This window comes from Lethenteron reissneri, chromosome 52 (genome assembly GCF_015708825.2).
Source record: "Lethenteron reissneri isolate LAM-NWPU_2019-01 chromosome 52, ASM1570882v1, whole genome shotgun sequence".
In the NCBI taxonomy this organism is placed as follows: Eukaryota; Metazoa; Chordata; class Hyperoartia; order Petromyzontiformes; family Petromyzontidae; genus Lethenteron; species Lethenteron reissneri.
In genome coordinates, this window is record NC_083830.1 from 5057512 (window position 1) to 5067223 (window position 9712).

The 9712-nt window shown below is 47.8% G+C and overlaps 1 protein-coding gene across 1 annotated transcript in view; it reads right to left on the minus strand.

The window, feature by feature from the left end:
- LOC133355844 (cytochrome c oxidase subunit 4 isoform 1, mitochondrial-like) overlaps positions 1-9712 on the minus strand; it is a 554855-nt gene that overhangs the window by 106810 nt on the left and 438333 nt on the right. The window lies entirely within an intron of this gene.

Consider the following 9712-nt stretch of genomic DNA (forward strand, 5'->3'; position numbering starts at 1 on the left):
AATTAATACCGGAGATGACATTTTCGAGAAAAAATTTTCATTGCAAAATAAACAATAACATCTTCAAATTGCGTATTTTTTCGCACAATCTCATCCTCAACAGAGAGTAGTGCAAGGGAAGACAAAGGCGGCGTTATCCTACGCGTGAAAGAAAATAGTTAAAGCGGAGGTATTCGTAACCATGGAGCAGCAGTACCAACTTATAAAAGTGATCACGAAAGGCCTATTAAAGAGAAGTGCCTGGGGCCTACAAGAACCTAAATCCAGCCCTGCCCGTTTGTCGTCATTTGTTTCCACTCTCCTCTGTCTTGTGCCAATATGCTCAAGCAAGGCCGTAGCCATGGAGTCAACATTGGGGGGGACCAAATCTTCCAGGGGGTCTGGGGGTCCCCCCCCCGAAAAAAAAATCTAAATTTGAAAACTCATTTCCTGCCTAAAATATATTTTTTTATTCACTAACACATAGGATGGACTTTTGATTTATTTTTTACAATAATGTCTAGTAGTGTATTGTATTACATTTCAGTTTTTTCTTTTTTACCTTTTCTTTTTTCATTGTATGTAATGGCAGAGATTCGGGATTAATAAAGTACAACCATAACTACAATCATATGAACAGAAATATATTTTACTGCAATATATTGGGGGGGACATTTTGAGCATACACTGTATTTGAATATTGGGGGGGGGGGGGGGATGTGTCCCCCCAATATATATTCTAATTACGGCCTTGTGCTCAAGTCGTGGCTACATCTGTCGAGCACCGATCTCTTACGTCGTCGTCAAGCCATTCTCTGTTAGGTCTTCCTTTCTTCGCTCAGCAGCAGCAGTTAAAATCAATGTCATCTACGAAAGAAGAATACGGAGAATGTAACGAGCCTCTCAGAACGCAGAGTACCCGAACTACCCCGCCACGTCGCTTGCCAGAGCAGTGGTTCTCAAACGGGGGTACGCGGACCCCCTGGGGGTGCGCGGACCCCCTGGGGGTACAGCAACAGCCGCTGTGATTGCACGAGACGTTTGTCGTCTGAGGGTGGGCGCGACCATTCGTGATTTCAAAAAGAGGGAGGGGGGGAGGTAAAATTTACGATAATTAACGAGTAACTTTTTGTTAAAAGCAAGAATAAGACGACAACGGGGGAGAAAGTTTCATACTCTTAGGTTTTTCGGTAAAGTCACGTAGGTAAAAAAATATAATAAATTAATAAATAAAATAGTAATAATAATAAATCACGACGTTTAAATACTGGTTAAAGATCTTGTCTTTTGGATTTATCTTCACTCGATACAGTAAATTTAGCTGTGACGGTCCCACCTGAAGACGGAGACTTGTGTTGCCTCCGAAACGTCGTGATTTATTATTAATTTATTTTATTGTTATTTTTGCCTACGTGACTTTACCGAAAAACCTAAGAGTATGAATCCTTGCAGTCACGAAAGTGTGGTGCCACAGCGACGGGGCCGCTCTGCCGAGCCAGGGAGTCGCCCGGCTTCCCCCACCGCACTGCCCCCAATCACCCGCCCCACATAAGCACACACCCGCCCGCATCCCCCCCCCCCCCCCCCCCCCATAGAGCTGGAAGGGAAGGTTACCTGATCGACCGGTTTTTATCCGAGAGACCCTTATCGGGATTAATTCTCACGGTTTTCGGCGATCAGGGAATTGGATGACCTCCCCCGTGCTACGTGGTACCGCGGCGCTGCTGCCGGCCTTAATATGGTGTGGTCGCGGCGTGGGGCATTCGGCCACCGCGGTTGAGGCGCATTTCCCCCCACACACACCCCCACGAGTCGACGGGGCAAGCAGGGGAGGCACGGGACAGCATGAATAGCGGGGTCACAGGGGCTGTTGCGCATAGTCATGGAGGGTTGGGATAATTGCGCTTGAGCGCGCAAGCCCCATTGGTAGGAAGGGTAAGGGAGTAATTAGGATTTACGCCTTGCACGCAGCACACTGATTAGCATATCAACAGCGCCTGGGGACTGCGGTGCGCGGGCTTGGGGTGCACGAGCCCATTGTTCAGCGCAGCATCCCCTTTGGGAGGTAGGGAGGATAAATAGAGGAGCGCAGAGGGGAAATCGCTCTCTTACTCCAGCGCCAGGCGACCAGACGCAGCTCGAGCCAGCGACCCGGACGTCCGTGCGACGCACCGAGGCACGCGGTTAACAGAAGGATCAGCGGACCGCCGTGGACACTTAACAGTGAGTAAGAAGGGGAATTAGAATCATAGCCGATAAATAGGGAATAGGTACAGGTTTAGTGGAATAGGCCAGCCTCGTCGACTCACTGATTCAACATCAATTCGCAGGTGGCATATAATAAATCATTAATAGCGAAGCGTGGTCTCGCGTGATCTTGTCGTGCAGTGTGAGCGTGTGGGTGCGCTGTGTGCACAGTGGTTCGCCACGGGAGTGAGCGCTGCGCGGAGCTGAGCGCGCGGGTTGCGTGTGGGAACGCGTGTGGTACTGTGTGTGCGTAAGCTCGCGGCGTGCGTAATCGGCGTACCCCAGGTGCGCGATTGTAACGTGAGCGGCCAGCGCGGCGCAGAGAAGCGCAAGAGTGAGTGCCGTACAGAGCTGTGTGTGTGGGTGTGCGCGTACGTAATTAACCATGCCTGCTACGCGGACCCGCGGTGGAGTGGAACCCTCGGGCGACGGCTCCCACACCATGGGTGAGGAACTTAGCAGCGGTTCGCTTAGCAGCGGGGGGGCGATTGATGATGCTAGCCCGGCCGTTAGCATTATCGAGGGAGGGATTTCGGGGGCTAGCGACCCCCACAAAAGCTTCAAATCCAGAAGAGAAAGTTACAGCCCGTTAGGCTTCGGTAGATGCGAAGATATTAAGTGTCAAAGCTTCCTAAAAATACAAACAGAATTCAAACATAATTCCTGCAGTCACGAAAGCTCCAAAATTGAGATACAAACAGAAGACACGGCGAGTTCAATAAAAGTGTGTAGTAGCAATAATAACAGTGTATAATAATACAAGTGTCGTGATGAACACAGGCTTTGCGCGTTATGCAAAACCGGCACCAGCATTTCCTAAAGAAGTGCATTGTAATTCCTTGTGTCTGAGGCCATCGTCCGTAACCCTTATCTCGCTAATCTGGGCAAGGAGCATCAACCATCATCCCACGAACTCAGGTTGTCATCCTCGCAGCAACAGCAGCAGCATAGGCGGCTTTTGGCTGAGCCATTGAACAATGACGATCACAGCATGGCGCGTCCTTTCAGATGCGCTTCTCAGCGGCCGTCTGGAACGCTCTTCCGATTTTAGGAAGCCACTGGCGCTATGTATTTTTTAATTATCTAGATTGAAAACTCATGTTTTTTATAATTTTTGTGTGTGTGTTTAGTTGTTTGTCTTTGCCCCACACCTCCGATTAGCGGGTTCTAGCAATTGGGTGCACAATAATTCACCACTACAAAAAAGGCTCAAATAGGATCTGGTTATAAGATGGTTTAATTATGACTATAAATGACATTTTAAGTAAAACATATATTGTAATGTTAATAGGATATATGTTGTTTGTCTCTTAATTGTGATTCTTAAATATATTATTGTGTAGTTTAATGTTAAGCTAGTTAGGCTTGGTCTGTGCTGCTCTACAGTTTCCCCGGGTGAAAAGTGGGCTCGGTTTTGCCAAATCCTGGCCCAGTTGGCTTCACAACGTAACACATTTATGAAAACACAATAACATTACATATATATTGCAGCTCAATTAATTATACATCAATGGACTACATTGTTAAAGTGAATCATGACCACTTATATGTGCAGCAGGTATTTTTTTTAGGGAGGCTGAATTACATTTTGGGGGAGGGTTAAATAGTTGTACTTTTAAATAAACACTGTGCATTGCTACACATTGAATATGTCTGAATATATATTTAATGAAAAGCCAAACACGAGAGACAACAAGGTGCCTTAAAAGCTTCATAACTCATCGGATTGCTCCAGTATAAATAAAAAAAAAATCTTCAAAGAGCACGTGTCAGGCTGACTCGTCCCGAGGGCACGGGTTCACCGATGGCGCCAGTTACACCACCGTTCTCTCTGGTCGGCATGAACTTTTTGACACCACCCTCTTGGGTTTTGTCGGTAAAGTCACAATTAAAATAAACGTAATTTATTTTAATTTAAAATAAATTTATATCTTTTTATTTTTTTACCTACGTGATTTTACCGAAATAACCAAAGAGTATGAATCCTTGCAGTCACGAAAACTTCAAATCTAGAATTCTTGCACCGCCGTGTTCTCTGCTCGGGATGAACTTCTTGACACCGCCTCGCCGAGTCCCACTCCCGGAATGATACATTTTTGTGTGCCTGTGTCCGGCTGTGTTTGAATGTATACGCTGGTGAAATATGTATGAGGTTGCTATATAAGTCCTGTTAGCCCTAGCCATTCCGTTCGCCTTTTGTTTATACTCGGGCTGTAAAAATTGCGTGTGTGGGGGGGGGGGGGTGCATTACCGGTAACCGCATGATTTTTTGTGGCAATGTGGACATTCACCGTGCACAGGCTACACACACAGACGTGTCTCTTATTAATCAGAATATTTGTTTATACTGGAGGAATCTGATGAGCTATGAAGCTCTTTTTCACAGATGTCCTGTAAGGGCCGATAAGAACGTTACAACAACAAACAGTACACACACGATAGTAGTGAAAAGTACAATAAAGGTAAACAAATTACCGAAACACGTACAAATAAAACTAAACCATCCCCTCCCTACCAGGCAAAGCCCACTGAGATATTAACTTATTTTTCAGAAGACACCTGACCACAAATGGTAGCTAGACAAAGTGGCCCCGTCATTTGGGCAATTATAGCCCCGAAATAATCTAAATAATCTCAGGAGCAATGCATGCATCGGTACGTCTATTGATCGTGCCTATGACCACATCACCCAGGGGGTTAAGGTAAATGAGACTCAGATGGTGATTGGATGGGGTGATCACCGTGCGTTAAACAGGTGCTATCGGCTGTTGCGGGGTCACGTTGTGGGCAGCAGAAAGCAGTGCGAGAAAAACATAAATTGCTGTACTGTACGTCTATGCTTCCGGATATATGTTCTCATTCACCAACCTGCGCTGACCTTAATGGTGAAGTATGGTCAAATAACTCCCGTGATCCGCACGACGTTGCTGCTAGGCTCTCATCCAGCAGTGGATTCACAAGAGAGGGCTGCTACATGGATTGATTCTGCGCAAATGCCAGGGCACGCAGACCGGCAAAGGACGTTCCTTCTTCGAGGCAAAGGCTGTATGATATAATCTGTTAAAAATAGTCTCATATTCACTACTGTCGGTTGTATTTTTTTTAGTTTTGTAAAAAGCCCTGGCGTGGACGTGATGTGGCTTGCTGGCGTGATGAGCCCATAGAAGCCAGGCCCACCACAGGCATTCCCAGAATACAGAAGTTCTGTTCTGCACTGCCACACCTGAGCGTGTTCTAAGGCTTGGCCGGATGGGAGACAGTGGCAGCACTGATTTTGTGGCATTCGTTATGAAAAGCATATCATCAATGGAATAACCCCATGCCATGCTTCCTCTGCAATTGAATTAAAATTGAAGTATTCAATATGAGATCTTTGTCCAACCAGGTTGGTTGAACGCCTCCCCATGCCGCGTCTGCTTCACCGTGTTCGTCAGTGCAAGTTGGTTAAGTGGCGGGCGGGGGAGAGCCACCATGCACCCATTACACACAAATTGCTTGCCACAAATGGACTACAATACCTCGCTGACCTCGTCAAGGAGCATCAATACGCGAACTCTGGTCATCCTCGCAGCAGCAGCGGCTTTTTTTTATTTGTGTTGATTTGTGTTGTAGTTATTTGCGCTTGTCCGCCACGACCAACGGCGTATCACCACATGTACGTGTTTAATCACGTAGCGTGACAATTCTTGTGTGCCTGGGTTGAATTCGCAAACACGGAAACGAGGGTGGTGCTGGTGGTAGTGGTGGTGAACACTGTGCCTCGTGCTCCGATAGTGAACTGAGAGAGCGCCACAGACCCATACGCACGTGGGCATCCCGGCCTTCACACTCAGGGAAACGAGAGTGCTGCTGGTGGTGGTGGGTGGTGAACACTGTGCCTCGTGCTCCGATAGCGAACTGAGAGAGCGCCACGGACACCACACGCACGTGGGCATCCCGGCCTTCACACTCAGGGAAACGAGAGTGCTGCTGGTGGTGGTGGGTGGTGAACACTGTGCCTCGTGCTCCGATAGCGAACTGAGAGAGCGCCACGGACACCAAACGCACGTGGGCTCCGCGGCTGCAGCGAGCCGCGTTCCACGCGGGTGATGTCATGCGATTTTTTTTTGTTTCAAAGCCGCACAACCGCAGGGTGAGGTGAAGACATCCACGCAGCTCCACCTTCTCAGCCAGCGGGCTCAAATCACCCAATGCTTCCCTGGGGGGCTTCTTCTTAAACCGCCAAGCAATCACATCATGCCATGTCATGCATTTTTACTTCGCAGTCCCTTGTGTTCTCTTCTTTTTAAATATATATAAGCCCCCCTCCCCACCCCTCTAACAGGGCCCCCAAGGGGACATTTGTGAATCTGCTGTGCCGTGGCTCATGATTGTGAGGATTAACGTGATTAACGTGAGTGTATGACAGCATAGTTGGAGCTAGGCGTGTGTGCCAGCTTGCTCGGTGAAAAATGCGGTTGTGGGGGGGGGGGGGTAGGCGAGAGAGGGGGGGCGACCGGATATTGAAGACACTTTAATGAGGAGGACGCCGGGTGGCTCAGAGGTCAGAGCGCTGAGCCTGGCAACGTTGAGATCCTGGGTTCGATTTCAGGATGTCGTCCGTGATTCAATCGGTTTCTCGAGTGCTGAGAGTTCATGGTGAGTTAATAATGATGGTCTCGGTCCGGTCACCAATGACTGCACACACACACCAAAAAAACATCCTTACATTAAAATTCGTTTTATACTGTACAGTACTTAATTTGGCAAAATTCCACCTCTTAGATTGAAAATGATCGGTTTGACTGTCATCGGGGTAGGAAAGTGCTGCCCCTATTGTATAGCCTCGGGATCACGTGAAGGGATGTCAGAGATGGCTCTGTGGCATCCACTGCTATGGGCTGTTCTCTCATGTGAAGCGTTGTACTTCTCTGCGAGAGATATCCCATTTGATGTTTTTTTAGGGCACGATTGGCCATTATTGCAAACAATAAGCACAAAAATAATACTAATAACAATTGTTCAATCACTGATGCATTCCACCGCAATCGTCCACTTATATATGTCGAGTAATATGTATCCCCTTATTTGGGTTGCACCTTCCCTGTGGTATATTGCCATTCGGGTTGTATCTAGGGGCCACCATCAACATTTAATCGCTGCGGTGGCGAGATGTCAACTCCCTCGCCTGGTATGCAGGAGGTCGAGGGTTCGATCCAAACACTGACGGCTGTTGAATATTTGGAGTTTGCGTGTATCTCTCTCCCTGTGGCCGCGTGACATTTTCTCCGGGTCCTTCTGTTTTTTTCCCTCCACATTTAGAACCAACGCGCGTTTAGAACATCTGGCTGCTATAAATGTCCACGTGATAAGCCACTTCGTTGAGCTATCATTCGTGGCCAGGTCGCTGCTGAAAAATAGCTATCATGCCAAGTGGTCCTTACCTGGTAAAATAAAAAAAAGTTTATAGTATCCCATCAATGCAGGATCCAGAATGTATTCGTTAATAATAATCTACATGTACAACCCTATTGTTAAGTTACTGCTTGACAAAGGCCACCACGACCGAGAAACAGTCGGTCGTAGGGGTAACTTAACCATATTCTTAGGTTTTTTCGGTAAAGTCACGTAGGTAAAACATTTAAATTAATAAAAGTAAAATAAAAATAAAATAAAAATCACAACGTTTCGGAGGCAACACAAGCTTCCGTCTTCAGGAGGAACTGTCACAGAACGGAAGCTTGTGTTGCCTCCGAAACGTCGTGATTTTTATTTTACTTTAATTAATTTTAACTTTTTTACCTACGTGACTTTACCGAAAAAACCTAAGAATATGAATCCTTGCAGTCACGAAAGCTTCAAATCTAGAACTTAACCATACTTCACAATGCTCTATAGTTATTGCTGGCTTACAAAGGCGGTGAGCATGTGCGGGTGGTGTGCAATGCAGGACAATGGATAATGCTGCACTGCCATCTGCTGCTCACTACGGAGGTTGCGAAACAGGGTAAAGCAGTGCTCTGCATTGCGAGGCCCTCAGGCCACTGGTGGGCCTTACGTGCGGCCCCCGACAATACACAACACGTGACAACACCCCCCACCCTCACAACATAATTGCGCTGCTGTCAAACCCCCCAATTGTTTCAAATGCTTGGCGGCCCGCACACACTCGTGTTTTCGTTGAGCTATCATTCGTGATAGCCAGGTCGCTTCTGAAAAAGAGCGGTGTGGCTCAGTGGGCCTTCCCTGGTAAAATAAAATGAAGAGTTATCGGCGAAAGTGCCCCCCCCCTCTTCCTCACCCCCGCTCTGAAAATGAGTGAAGAACACTGAGGCATCTTCTTGGTTCTTTCGGTAAATTCACGTAGAATGGAAATAATAAAATAATACAATATTTCTCACGACGTTTCGGCCACAACGCAAGCATTCTACGTGACTTTACCGAAAGAACCAAGAAGATTAATCCCTGCAATCACGAAAGCTTTAAATCGAAACACTGAGGCAGAGTCACACAAGTCACTCCCGCCTATACAATGTGACCTAAATGGGTGGATACGCTTTGCCCTGTCTGTAAAGACCCGTAAATCCTACACTCTTTTGTGTGGACAATAAAGATTAACTTTCAAATGTATTAGTTTAATAGAGATTCTCAGTGATGTAACTATTGAATTGCTTTGAGAGTCGGTGAACTGCAGAATGCAGATACATCCTCTCACCCAGGACCTTTAAATGTAAATTGGGGCAGTGCGATGTAATGTGGTCCATGGTTTTCCGATCATAGCCGCAGACCCGCACAGGAGATCAAGACGGGCTTTGATCCTCCACTTGTGCATTAGGCGTCCGATTTTTCTGTGGTTTGTGCCGAACCGGACAAGTGCTGCCCATTCTTGCCGTGGAAGACGGAAGCTGGGCAATGTGGTGGTGGGGCTTGCTGATGAGCTCTGTGTTGTGGAAGCTGGGCGGTGTGGTTGTGGGCTCACGGATGAGCTCTGTGCTGTTGAAGCCGTGCCGTGTGGTGCTGGGGCTTGCTGATGAGTTATGTGTTGTAGAAGCTGGGCGGTGTGGTTGTGGGCTCACGGATGAGCTCTGTGCTGTTGAAGCCGTGCCGTGTGGTGCTGGGGCTTGCTGATGAGTTATGTGTTGTAGAAGCTGGGCGGTGTGGTTGTGGGCTCACGGATGAGCTCTGTGCTGTTGAAGCCGTGCCGTGTAGTGCTGGGGCTTGCTGATGAGTTATGTGTTGAAGCTGGGCGGTGTGGTTTGTGGGCTCGCTGATGAGCTCTGTGTTGTGGAAGCCGTGCCGTGCGGTGCTGGGGCTTGCTGATGAGTTCTGTGTTGTAGAAGCTGGGCGGTGTGGTTTGTGGGCTCGCTGATGAGCTCTGTGTTGTGGAAGCCGTGCCGTGCGGTGCTGGGGCTTGCTGATGAGTTCTGTGTTGTAGAAGCTGGGCGGTGTGGTTGTGGGCTCACGGATGAGCTCTGTGTTGTGGAAGCCGTGCCGTGCGGTGCTGGGG